Below are 14,806 nucleotides of genomic sequence, written 5' to 3'. Positions count from 1 at the left end.
CCTCGATCAGTTGATCTTTCGTTCTTCCCTGATAACTCAGGTTTAGTTCCCGGGCCCTTACTTGTAGACTTGCCATAGTCCAGTTCCTGTATTCTGAGGTTGTGGCTCCATTAATCGCTGGGCTGTTGTAGTCCATCTCGCTGTCCGCTGTTGATCCCAACGCTGCCAACCAGTTGTCACGGAGCAAAGGTATACGTCTTCCTCCGGATGGTCTTTTGAATCAATACGGACGCAAGAGGTCGGGAGACAACAGCAATTTATTGTAATCCACAAAGTTAGTAGCCGGTGGCGGTCACATCAACCGTAATAACAATAAGTCCACAGAAGTCACAATCCAATGATAGCTTTGGCTCCTTGGTCCTGTAACTAAATCCTGGCTCTCTGCAGAGCTGTGCACAGGCCGGCTAACACATACTAACTGCTAGCTACAACTATATACTAAGACTGTTACACCTATATCTGTGGGTGGGAAGGGCTGAGTCACAGATCCTTCCCTCCTCGCCTATACCAAGGAGAGCAGACTCCCTGTCTACTATGGACAATGCACCATCCAACATCTTCTTGGGGACACTGAGCAGATTATCTCCACCCATTGTCCTCACTAGTTAGAGGTATTTGCATACAATGTGCTAACACACTAGACCCCAATCAGCCAACTACACATTGATGTATACAACAGGTTAGAGAATACATTCCACATGAAATATATATTACACATTGCCTATAGTATAGACTCTAACCATCCCGTGACAGTTACCATTTAATATTCCGTATTTCCAAAAAAATTTCTTTTTTCTTAAATTTTTTTTGTAAAGTTATTAAAACACGAAAAAAAATTCTATAACTTTGATATCACCGTGATCGGACCGACCTGCAGAATAGAGACAATGAAACATTATTACGGTAGTGTGGAACTCAAAAAAGACATAAGAATCTGGCAGTACTGAGTGTTTTTTCTCAATTCCACCTCATTCTGAATTTGCTTCTACTTCCCGGTACATTGTACAGAATAATAAATGGCGCCAGTGTGCAGTACGAGCGGTCACACAAACATCAAGTCCTCATCGGACTACGTAAACCGAAAAATGAGAAAGTTATGGCTTCTGGAATATGTAGATGACACTGTTAGGGTGAGTTCACACAGAGTAACGTGAAATCAATGGGAGCGTATACGACCCACAAAATCTCACACAGCGTATACGTGCCACATCACGCGGCACGTTACGATATCTATCGCTACAGTCTGGAACACCTACACTATATGACTGGCTGCCATCCGGACATCAGTAGTCGCAGTAGGTCGCAGTTGTCCTGTGCTTGCAGTAGGAATGGTGCAACATTATGGAGGAAGAAGATGAGATTGTGGAATATTTGGTTCAATTATCAGAAATAGGTTCTCGTTCACTTGGTCTGCCAGTGACACTGCCAATTCTATGATGCCAAATAGCTGGTGATGCCATTTCTTGTGAGTATGGAGAGACCAATCTCCTACATTTGTGCCTACATGGCCATTGCTTGTATTCTTCTTGCAGATCTTGCACATTTACATGAATTTGTTGTTTGACCTGTACATATCAGAGATGATAACACGCAGCCACTGCACATTGTCTGCCAGAGCCACCACCTGAAGCCACGTGATACAACAGCCGAGTAAGAAGAGGAACACACAGAACCTTGACTCAAGCTGCACTTACTTTCGAAAGTAATACTCTCTACTGACTGATATGAGTGAGCCAAGTAATAAAAATGTCATCTTCATTCTCAGGAAGTACAACCCTGCGGTGCTGCCAGAACAGATGTGTTGCTGTTACCACCCACATTCGTGTTGTTAGTACTTGTAGTGGTGGATGTTGTGACAGTAGCAAGAGACTTCTCATCCCCTCCTGTTATTAAAAGAGAGTAGCCATGTTTTTCTAATTGCAGGTAATGGTTTATTTTAAAAAAAAAAAAAAAGTGACCCCAATACGCGATGTGCTGATCTATTCTACTTTATTGATTGTGAGATATGGAAGGAAGTGACATCATTGGTAGAGAATTTGATGATTCATGGAAGAAGAGGAGGAGGGGCAAAATCATCGGGGGGAAATCAGTCGGAGGACTCGGCATAGCCTGGTCAGGAATCCATTGCCGTGTCTAGAAGAGAAAAAGAAGAAAATGTGACTTAGTGATTTCCTATTCTCCAGTCCCCTACACAGTATAGAGATATAAATATAAGCTAATACAGACCCCCAAACTAATACAGAGCCCAGCCCCTTATACTATAGACCTGAGGTCCCTAAGCTAATACAAATACTAGACCAGACCCTCTAATTAATAACAGACCCCTAAATAATGCCCCCGACCTCTTCCATCTCTTCAGGTAAGAGCTGCACAGAAATCCTCAGCTGTTACCTGTACTTGTGCAGGATTTCAGGTGTCCCCGTCCTCAGGTCCTTCCAGGGCACCAGTCACAGCCGCTCGTCCATCTGGAGGAATTCTCAGGGGCATGAAAACTATATTCATAATTCTGTGACGTCTCTTATGTTCAATGACCGGAATCTCTACTATTATATTGATGCCTATTTGGTTAGTAGTAACACCCCGGGACAGGATGGGATTGGAGTCTGCAGATACCGAATCTCTGACACCAGATGATCCACCAGGAACAACAACTTGTCCAAATTTTATAGTATAATGTAAAAGAGCATGTACGTCTTGAAGTTCCATAGTGATTGTCTCCGACTGGACAGGATTTGGGTCTTCAGGTCCTTGTAGTCCATCAGATCCAACAGGTTGTTGAGCCAGACTAAAATTTATTTTAAAAATGAGGCCATCAAATTTAATAAAATTATTAGGAAAATTTTCTTTATATATGGCATCAGGTGATCATCCAGGTCCAAGATCTGCTCCGTCCTGTATATACAAACAATATCTAGTATTAGACTCCCATCATGGACACCGCACTATATACAGAGGAGTTGTAGTCACATTGCAGAGTATATACTGGACGTGTCCATCTGCTGCTCATTTCTGTTACATGATGAATTGTGGCTACATGTGTCCACCACTAGGGGGAGGTAACTACATATAAATGTGTACAGTCTGCACTGACCCCCTAGTAGCAGCATTCCCCTAATAGCGCAGTATGGACACTTACATGTGCGGGGCCGTCTGCAGGGCTGATGGGTCTTCCCAGGGCAACAACTGCAAAATAGGGAAATGACTGATCGCTGCTCTAGAGGATCTGCATGGAGGACGGGCCGACATACCCGCACCAGTGTGCGCCAACCATGTGAGGACTTACACAGAACGTCTGACCTCTGTCACTGCCAACAAAGGAAACAGAACAAAGGAGTAACAGGAACTTTTCTTACTAAACAAATACTTAATTTCCTCCATAATTTGCAAATAAATTCCCAGATCAGACAATGGGATTTTCTGGATTACTTTTCTCATTTTTTCTCTCGTAGTTGAGGTTAACCTAGGATGTCACTTACAGGCCGAGCTCATCCTTGTAAGGGGGAGAACTTGCACAATTGGGAGCTAAATAAATACTTATTGTCCCCAAATACTACTGTATATAGTCTGTACTGTCACCTATAATATTATATACAGTCACATACTCCTGTATATAGTCTGTACTGTCACTTATAATATTATATACAGTCACATACTCCTGTATATAGTCTGTACTGTCACCTATAATATTATATACAGTCACATACTCCTGTATATAGTCTGTACTGTCACTTATAATATTATATACAGTCACATACTCCTGTATATAGTCTGTACTGTCACCTATAATATTATATACAGTCACATACTCCTGTACATAGTCTGTACTGTCACCTATAATATTATATACAGTCACATATGTCACGGAGCAAAGGTATACGTCTTCCTCCGGATGGTCTTTTGAATCAACACGGACGCAAGAGGTCGGGAGACAACAGCAATTTATTGTAATCCACAAAGTTAGTAGCCGGCAGCGGTCACATCAACCGTAATAACAATAAGTCCACAGAAGTCACAATCCAATGATAACTTTGGTTCCTTGGTCCTGTAACTATATCCTGGCTCTCTGCAGAGCTGTGCACAGGCCGGCTAACACATACTAACTGCTAGCTACAACTATATACTAAGACTGTTACTTCCTCTATCTGTGGGTGGGGAGGGCTGAGTCACAGATCCTTCCCCCCTCACCTATACCAAGGAGAGCAGACTCCCTGTCTCCTGTGGACAATGCACCGTCCAACATCTTCTTGGAGACACTGATCAGATTATCTCCACCCATTGTCCTCACTGGTCCTCACTAGTTAGAGGTATTTGCATACAATGTGCTAACACACTAGACCCTAATCAGCCAACTACACACTGATGTTTACAACAGGTTAGAGAATACATTCCACATGAAATATATATTACACATTGCCTATAGTATAGACTCTAACCATCCCGTGACAACCTACTCCTGTATATAGTCTGTACTGTCACCTATAATATTATATACAGTCACATACTCCTGTATATAGTCTGTACTGTCACCTATAATATTATATACAGTCACATACTCCTGTATATAGTCAGTACTGTCAGCTATATTATATACAGTCACATACTCCTGTATATAGTCTGTACTGACACCTATAATATTATATACAGTCACATACTCCTGTATATAGTCAGTACTGTCAGCTATATTATATACAGTCACATACTCCTGTATATAGTCTGTACTGACACCTATAATATTATATACAGTCACATACTCCTGTATATAGTCAGTACTGTCAGCTATATTATATACAGTCACATACTCCTGTATATAGTCTGTACTGTCACTTATAATATTATATACAGTCACCTACTCCTGTATATAGTCTGTACTGTCACTTATAATATTATATACAGTCACATACTCCTGTATATAGTCTGTACTGTCACCTATAATATTATATACAGTCACATACTCCTGTATATAGTCTGTACTGTCACCTATAATATTATATACAGTCACATACTCCTGTATATAGTCTGTACTGTCACCTATAATATTATATAGTCACATAATCCTGTATATAGGCTGTACTGTCACCTATAATATTATATACAGTCACATACTCCTGTATATAGTCAGTACTGTCACCTATACTATATACAGTCACATACTCCTGTATATAGTCTGTACTGTCACTTATATTATATACAGTGACATAATCCTGTATATAGTCTGTACTGTCACCTATAATATTATATACAGTCACATACTCCTGTATATAGTCTGTACTGTCACCTATAATATTATATACAGTCACATACTCCTGTATATAGTCTGTACTGTCACCTATAATATTATATACAGTCACATACTCCTGTATATAGTCTGTACTGTCACCTATAATATTATATAGTCACATAATCCTGTATATAGGCTGTACTGTCACCTATAATATTATATACAGTCACATACTCCTGTATATAGTCAGTACTGTCACCTATACTATATACAGTCACATACTCCTGTATATAGTCTGTATTGTCACTTATATTATATACAGTGACATACTCCTGTATATAGTCTGTACTGTCACCTATAATATTATATACAGTCACATACTCCTGTATATAGTCTGTACTGTCACCTATAATATTATATACAGTCACATACTCCTGTATATAGTCTGTACTGTCACCTATAATATTGTATACAGTCACATACTCCTGAATATAGTCTGTACTGTCACCTATAATATTATATACAGTCACATACTACTGTATATAGTCTGTACTGTCACTTATATTATATACAGTCACATAATCCTGTATATAGTCTGTACTGCCACCTATAATATTATATACAGTCACATACTCCTGTATATAGTCTGTACTGTCACCTATAATATTATATACAGTCACATACTCCTGTATATAGTCTGTACTGTCACCTATAATATTATATAAAGTCACATACTCCTGTATATAGTCTGTACTGTCACCTATAATATTATATAAAGTCACATACTCCTGTATATAGTCTGTACTGTCACCTATAATATTATATACAGTCACATACTCCTGTATATAGTCTGTACTGTCACCTATAATATTATATAAAGTCACGTACTCCTGTATATAGTCTGTACTGTCACTTATATTATATACAGTCACATACTCCTGTATATAGTCTGTACTGTCACTTATATTATATACAGTCACATACTCCTGTATATAGTCTATACTGTCACCTATAATACTATATACAGTCACATACTCCTGTATATAGTCTGTACTGTCACCTATAATATTATATACAGTCACATACTCCTGTATATAGTCTGTACTGTCCCCTATAATATTATATACAGTCACATACTCCTGTATATAGTCTGTACTGTCCCCTATAATATTATATACAGTCACATACTCCTGTATATAGTCTGTGCTGTCACTTATATATTATATACAGTCACATACTCCTGTATATAGTCTATACTGTCACCAATAATATTATATACAGTCACCTACTCGTGTTTATAGTCTGTACTGTCACCTATATATTATATAAAGTCACATACTCCTGTATATAGTCTGTACTGTCACCTATAATATTATATACAGTCACACACTCCTGTATATAGTCTATACTGTCACCTATAATATTATATACAGTCACATACTCCTGTATATAGTCTGTACTGTCCCCTATAATATTATATACAGTCACATACTCCTGTATATAGTCTGTACTGTCCCCTATAATATTATATACAGTCACATACTCCTGTATATAGTCTGTACTGTCACCTATAATACTATATACAGTCACATACTCCTGTATATAGTCTATACTGTCCCCTATAATATTATATACAGTCACATACTCCTGTATATAGTCTGTACTGTCACCTATAATACTATATACAGTCACATACTCCTGTATATAGTCTATACTGTCCCCTATAATATTATATACAGTCACCTACTCCTGTATATAGTCTGTACTGTCACCTATAATATTAAATACAGTCGCATACTCCTGTATGTAGTCTGTACTGTCACTTAAAATATTATATACAGTCACCTACTCCTGTATATAGTCTGTACTGTCAACTATAATATTATATACAGTCACCTACTCCTGTATATAGTCTGTACTGTCACCTATAATATTATATACAGTCACATACTCCCGTATATAGTCTGTACTGTCACTTTTAATATTATATACAGTCACATACTCCTGTATATAGTCTGTACTGTCACCTATAATATTATATACAGTCACATACTCCTGTATATAGTCTGTACTGTCACTTATATTATATACAGTCACATACTCCTGTATATAGTATGTACTGTCACTTATATTATATACAGTAACCTACTCCTGTATATAGTCTGTTTTGTCACCTATAATATTATATACAGTAACATACTCCTGTATATAGTCTGTACTGTCACTTATATTATATACAGTCACATACTCCTGTATATAGTCTGTACTGTCACCTATAATATTATATACAGTCACATACTCCTGTATATAGTCTGTACTGTCACATATAACATTATATACAGTCACAAACTCCTGTATATAGTCTGTACTGTCACCTATATTATATACAGTCACATACTCCTGTATATAGTCTGTACTGTCACCTATATTATATACAGTCACATACTCCTGTATATAGTCTGTACTGTCCCCTATAATATTATATACAGTCACATACTCCTGTACATAGTCTGTACTGTCCCCTATAATATTATATACAGTCACATACTCCTGTATATAGTCTGTACTGTCACTTAAAATATTATATACAGTTACATACTCCTGTATATAGTCTGTACTGTCACCTATAATATTATATACAGTCACATACTCCTGTATATAGTCTGTACTGTCACTTATAATTTTATATACAGTCACCTACTCCTGTATATAGTCTGTACTGTCACCTATAATATTAAATACAGTCGCATACTCCTGTATATAGTCTGTACTGTCACTTAAAATATTATATACAGTCACCTACTCCTGTATATAGTCTGTACTGTCAACTATAATATTATATACCATCACATACTCCCGTATATAGTCTGTACTGTCACTTTTAATATTATATACAGTCACATACTCCTGTATATAGTCTGTACTGTCACCTATAATATTATATACAGTAACATACTCCTGTATATAGTCTGTACTGTCACTTATATTATATACAGTCACATTCTCCTGTATATAGTCTGTACTGTGACCTATAATATTATATACAGTCACATACTCCCGTATATAGTCTGTACTGTCACCTGTAATATTATATACAGTTACATACTCCTGTATATAGTCTGTACTGTCACTTATATTATATACAGTCACATATTCCTGTATATAGTCTGTACTGTCACCTATAATATTATATACAGTCACATACTCCCATATAGTCTGTACTGTCACCTATAATATTATATAGTCACATACTCCTGTATATAGTCTGTACTGTCACTTATATTATATACAGTCACATACTCCTGTATATAGTATGTACTGTCACTTATATTATATACAGTCACCTACTCCTGTATATAGTCTGTTCTGTCACCTATAATGTTATATACAGTCACATACTCCTGTATATAGTCTGTACTGTCACTTATATTATATACAGTCACATACTCCTGTATATAGTATGTACTGTCACCTATACTATTATATACAGTCACATACTCCTGTATATAGTCTGTACTGTCACCTATAATATTACATACAGTCACATACTCCTGTATATAGTCTGTACTGTCACTTATAATATTATATACAGTCACATACTCCTGTATATAGTCTGTACTGTCACCTATAATATTATATACAGTCACATACTCCTGTATATAGTCTGTACTGTCACTTATATTATATACAGTCACATACTCCTGTATATAGTCCGTACTGTCACTTATATTATGTCCAGTCACATACTCCTGTATATAGTCTGTACTGTCACTTATAATATTATATACAGTCACCTACTCCTGTATATAGTCTGTACTGTCACCTATATTATATAGAGTCACATACTCCTGTATATAGTCTGTACTGTCACTTATATTATATACAGTCACATACTCCTGTATATAGTCTGTACTGTCACTTATACTATATACAGTCACATACTCCTGTATATAGTCTGTACTGTCACTTTTAATATTATATATAGTCACATACTCCTGTATATAGTCTGTACTGTCACATATAATATTATATACAGTCACAATCTCCTGTATATAGTCTGTACTGTCACCTATAATATTATATACAGTCACAATCTCCTGTATATAGTCTGTACTGTCACCTATAATATTATATACAGTCACATACTCCTGTATAAAGTCTGTACTGTCACCTATAATATTATATACAGTCACATACTCCTGTATATAGTCTGTACTGTCACTTAAAATATTATATACAGTTACATACTCCTGTATATAGTCTGTACTGTCACCTATAATATTATATACAGTCACATACTCCTGTATATAGTCTGTACTGTCACTTATAATTTTATATACAGTCACCTACTCCTGTATATAGTCTGTACTGTCACCTATAATATTAAATACAGTCGCATACTCCTGTATATAGTCTGTACTGTCACTTAAAATATTATATACAGTCACCTACTCCTGTATATAGTCTGTACTGTCAACTATAATATTATATACCATCACATACTCCCGTATATAGTCTGTACTGTCACTTTTAATATTATATACAGTCACATACTCCTGTATATAGTCTGTACTGTCACCTATAATATTATATACAGTAACATACTCCTGTATATAGTCTGTACTGTCACTTATATTATATACAGTCACATTCTCCTGTATATGGTCTGTACTGTGACCTATAATATTATATACAGTCACATACTCCCGTATATAGTCTGTACTGTCACCTGTAATATTATATACAGTTACATACTCCTGTATATAGTCTGTACTGTTACTTATATTATATACAGTCACATATTCCTGTATATAGTCTGTACTGTCACCTATAATATTATATACAGTCACATACTCCCATATAGTCTGTACTGTCACCTATAATATTATATAGTCACATACTCCTGTATATAGTCTGTACTGTCACTTATATTATATACAGTCACATACTCCTGTATATAGTATGTACTGTCACTTATATTATATACAGTCACCTACTCCTGTATATAGTCTGTTCTGTCACCTATAATGTTATATACAGTCACATACTCCTGTATATAGTCTGTACTGTCACTTATATTATATACAGTCACATACTCCTGTATATAGTCTGTACTGTCACCTATACTATTATATACAGTCACATACTCCTGTATATAGTCTGTACTGTCACCTATAATATTACATACAGTCACATACTCCTGTATATAGTCTGTACTGTCACTTATAATATTATATACAGTCACATACTCCTGTATATAGTCTGTACTGTCACCTATAATATTATATACAGTCACATACTCCTGTATATAGTCTGTACTGTCACCTATAATATTATATACAGTCACATACTCCTGTATATAGTCTGTACTGTCACCTATATTATATACAGTCACATACTCCTGTATATAGTCTGTACTGTCACCTATAATATTATATACAGTCACATACTCCTGTATATAGTCTGTACTGTCACTTATATTATATACAGTCACATACTCCTGTATATAGTCCGTACTGTCACTTATATTATGTCCAGTCACATACTCCTGTATATAGTCTGTACTGTCACTTATAATATTATATACAGTCACCTACTCCTGTATATAGTCTGTACTGTCACCTATATTATATAGAGTCACATACTCCTGTATATAGTCTGTACTGTCACTTATATTATATACAGTCACATACTCCTGTATATAGTCTGTACTGTCACTTATATTATATACAGTCACATACTCCTGTATATAGTCTGTACTGTCACTTTTAATATTATATATAGTCACATACTCCTGTATATAGTCTGTACTGTCACCTATAATATTATATACAGTCACATACTCCTGTATATAGTCTGTACTGTCACATATAATATTATATACAGTCACAATCTCCTGTATATAGTCTGTACTGTCACCTATAATATTATATACAGTCACAATCTCCTGTATATAGTCTGTACTGTCACCTATAATATTATATACAGTCACATACTCCTGTATAAAGTCTGTACTGTCACCTATAATATTATATACAGTCACATACTCCTGTATATAGTCTGTACTGTCACTTATAATATTATATACAGTCACATTCTCCTGTATATAGTCTGTACTGTCACTTATAATATTATATACAGTCATATACTCCTGTATATAGTCTGTACTGTCACCTATAATATTATATACAGTCACATACTCCTGTATATAGTCTGTACTGTCACCTATAATATTGTATACAGTCACATACTCCTGTATATAGTCTGTACTGTCACCTATAATATTATATACAGTCACATACTCCTGTATATAGTTTGTACTGTCACCTATAATATTATATAAAGTCACATACTCCTGTATATAGTCAGTACTGTCACCTATATTATATACAGTCACATACTCCTGTATATAGTCTGTACTGTCACTTATATTATATACAGTCACATACTCGTGTATATAGTCTGTACTGTCATCTATAATATTATATACAGTCACATACTCCTGTATATAGTCTGTACTGTTCCGTATAATATTATATACAGTCACATACTCCTGTATATAGTTTGTACTGTCACCTATAATATTATATAAAGTCACATACTCCTGTATATAGTCAGTACTGTCACCTATATTATATACAGTCACATACTCCTGTATATAGTCCGTACTGTCACTTATATTATATACAGTCACATACTCCTGTATATAGTCTGTACTGTCATCTATAATATTATATACAGTCACATACTCCTGTATATAGTCTGTACTGTCACTTATATTATATACAGTCACATACTCCTGTATATAGTCTGTACTGTCACCTATACTATTATATACAGTCACATACTCCTGTATATAGTCTGTACTGTCACCTATAATATTACATACAGTCACATACTCCTGTATATAGTCTGTACTGTCACTTATAATATTATATACAGTCACATACTCCTGTATATAGTCTGTACTGTCACCTATAATATTATATACAGTCACATACTCCTGTATATAGTCTGTACTGTCAACTATAATATTATATACAGTCACATTCTCCTGTATATAGTCTGTACTGTCACCTATAATATTATATACAGTCACATACTCCTGTATATAGTCTGTACTGTCACCTATATTATATACAGTCACATACTCCTGTATATAGTCTGTACGGTCACCTATAATATTATATACAGTCACATACTCCTGTATATAGTCTGTACTGTCACTTATATTATATACAGTCACATACTCCTGTATATAGTCCGTACTGTCACTTATATTATGTCCAGTCACATACTCCTGTATATAGTCTGTACTGTCACTTTTAATATTATATATAGTCACATACTCCTGTATATAGTCTGTACTGTCACCTATATTATATATAGTCACATACTCCTGTATATAGTCTGTACTGTCACCTATAATATTATATACAGTCACATACTCCTGTATATAGTCTGTACTGTCACCTATAATATTATATACAGTCACATACTCCTGTATATAGTCTGTACTGTCACCTATAATATTATATACAGTCACATACTCCTGTATATAGTCTGTACTGTCACCTCTAATATTATATACAGTCACATACTCCTGTATATAGTCGTTACCGTCACTTATATTATATACAGTCACATACTCCTGTATATAGTCTGTACTGTCACTTATAATATTATATACAGTCACATACTCCTGCATATAGTCTGTACTGTCACATATATTATATACAGTCACATACTCCTGTATATAGTCTGTACTGTCACTTATATTATATACAGTCACATACTCCTTTATATAGTCTGTACTGTCACTTATATTATATCCAGTCACATACTCCTGTATATAGTCTGTACTGTCACTTATAATATTATATACAGTCACCTACTCCTGTATATAGTCTGTACTGTCACCTATATTATATACAGTCACATACTCCTGTATATAGTCTGTACTGTCACTTATATTATATACAGTCACATACTCCTGTATATAGTCTGTACTGTCACTTTTAATATTATATACAGTCACATACTCCTGTATATGGTCTGTACTGTCACCTATAATATTATATACAGTCACATACTCCTGTATATAGTCTGTACTGTCACCTATAATATTATATACAGTCACATACTCCTGTATATAGTCTGTACTGTCACCTATAATATTATATAAAGTCACATACTCTTGTATATAGTGAGTACTGTCACCTATATTATATACAGTCACATACTCCTGTATATAGTCTGTACTGTCACTTATATTATACACAGTCACATACTCCTGTATATAGTATGTACTGTCACCTATAATATTATATACAGTCACATACTCCTGTATATAGTCTATACTGTCACTTATATTATATACAGTCACATACTCCTGTATATAGTCTGTACTGTCACCTATAATTTTATATACGGTCACATACTCCTGTATATAGTCTGTACTGTCACCTATAATATTATATACAGTCACATACTCCTGTATATAGTCTGTACTGTCACCTATAATATTATATACAGTCACATACTCCTGTATATAGTCTGTACTGTCACCTATAATATTATATACAGTCACATACTCCTGTATATAGTCTGTACTGTCACTTATAATATTATATACAGTCACATACTCCTGTATATAGTCTGTACTGTCACCTATATTATATACAGTCACATACTCCTGTATATAGTCTGTACTGTCACCTATAATATTATATACAGTCACATACTACTGTATATAGTCTGTACTGTCACATATATTATATACAGTCACATACTCCTGTATATAGTCTGTACTGTCACATATAATATTATATACAGTCACATACTCCTGTATATAGTCTGTACTGTCACTTATATTATATACAATCACCTACTCCTGTATATAGTATGTACTGTCACTTATATTATATACAGTCACCTACTCCTGTATATAGTCTGTACTGTCACCTCTAATATTATATACAGTCACATACTCCTGTATATAGTCTGTACTGTCACCTATAATATTAAATACAGTCACCTACTCCTGTTTATAGTCTGTTCTGTCACCTATAATATTATATACAGTCACATACTCCTGAATATAGTCTATACTGTCACTTATATTATATACAGTCACATACTCCTGTATATAGTCTGTACTGTCACCTATAATATTATATACAGGCACCTACTCCTGTATATAGTCTGTACTGTCACCTATAATATTATATACAGTCACATACTCCTGTATATAATCTGTACTGTCACCTATAATATTATATACAGTCACATACTCCTGTATATAGTCTGTACTGTCACTTATAATATTATATACAGTCACATACTCCTGTACATAGTTTGTACTGTCACCTATAATATTATATACAGTTACATACTCCTGTATATAGTCTGTACTGTCACTTATAATATTAAATACAGTGACATACTCCTGTATAAAGTCTGTACTGTCAAATATAATATTATATACAGTCACATACTCCAGTTTATAGTCTGTACTGTCACCTATAATATTATATACAGTCACATACTCCTGTATATAGTCTGTTCTGTCACCTATAATATTATATA

This window comes from Leptodactylus fuscus, chromosome 6, assembly GCF_031893055.1.
Source record: "Leptodactylus fuscus isolate aLepFus1 chromosome 6, aLepFus1.hap2, whole genome shotgun sequence".
NCBI lineage: Eukaryota > Metazoa > Chordata > Amphibia > Anura > Leptodactylidae > Leptodactylus > Leptodactylus fuscus.
This window is presented reverse-complemented; position numbering follows the sequence as displayed.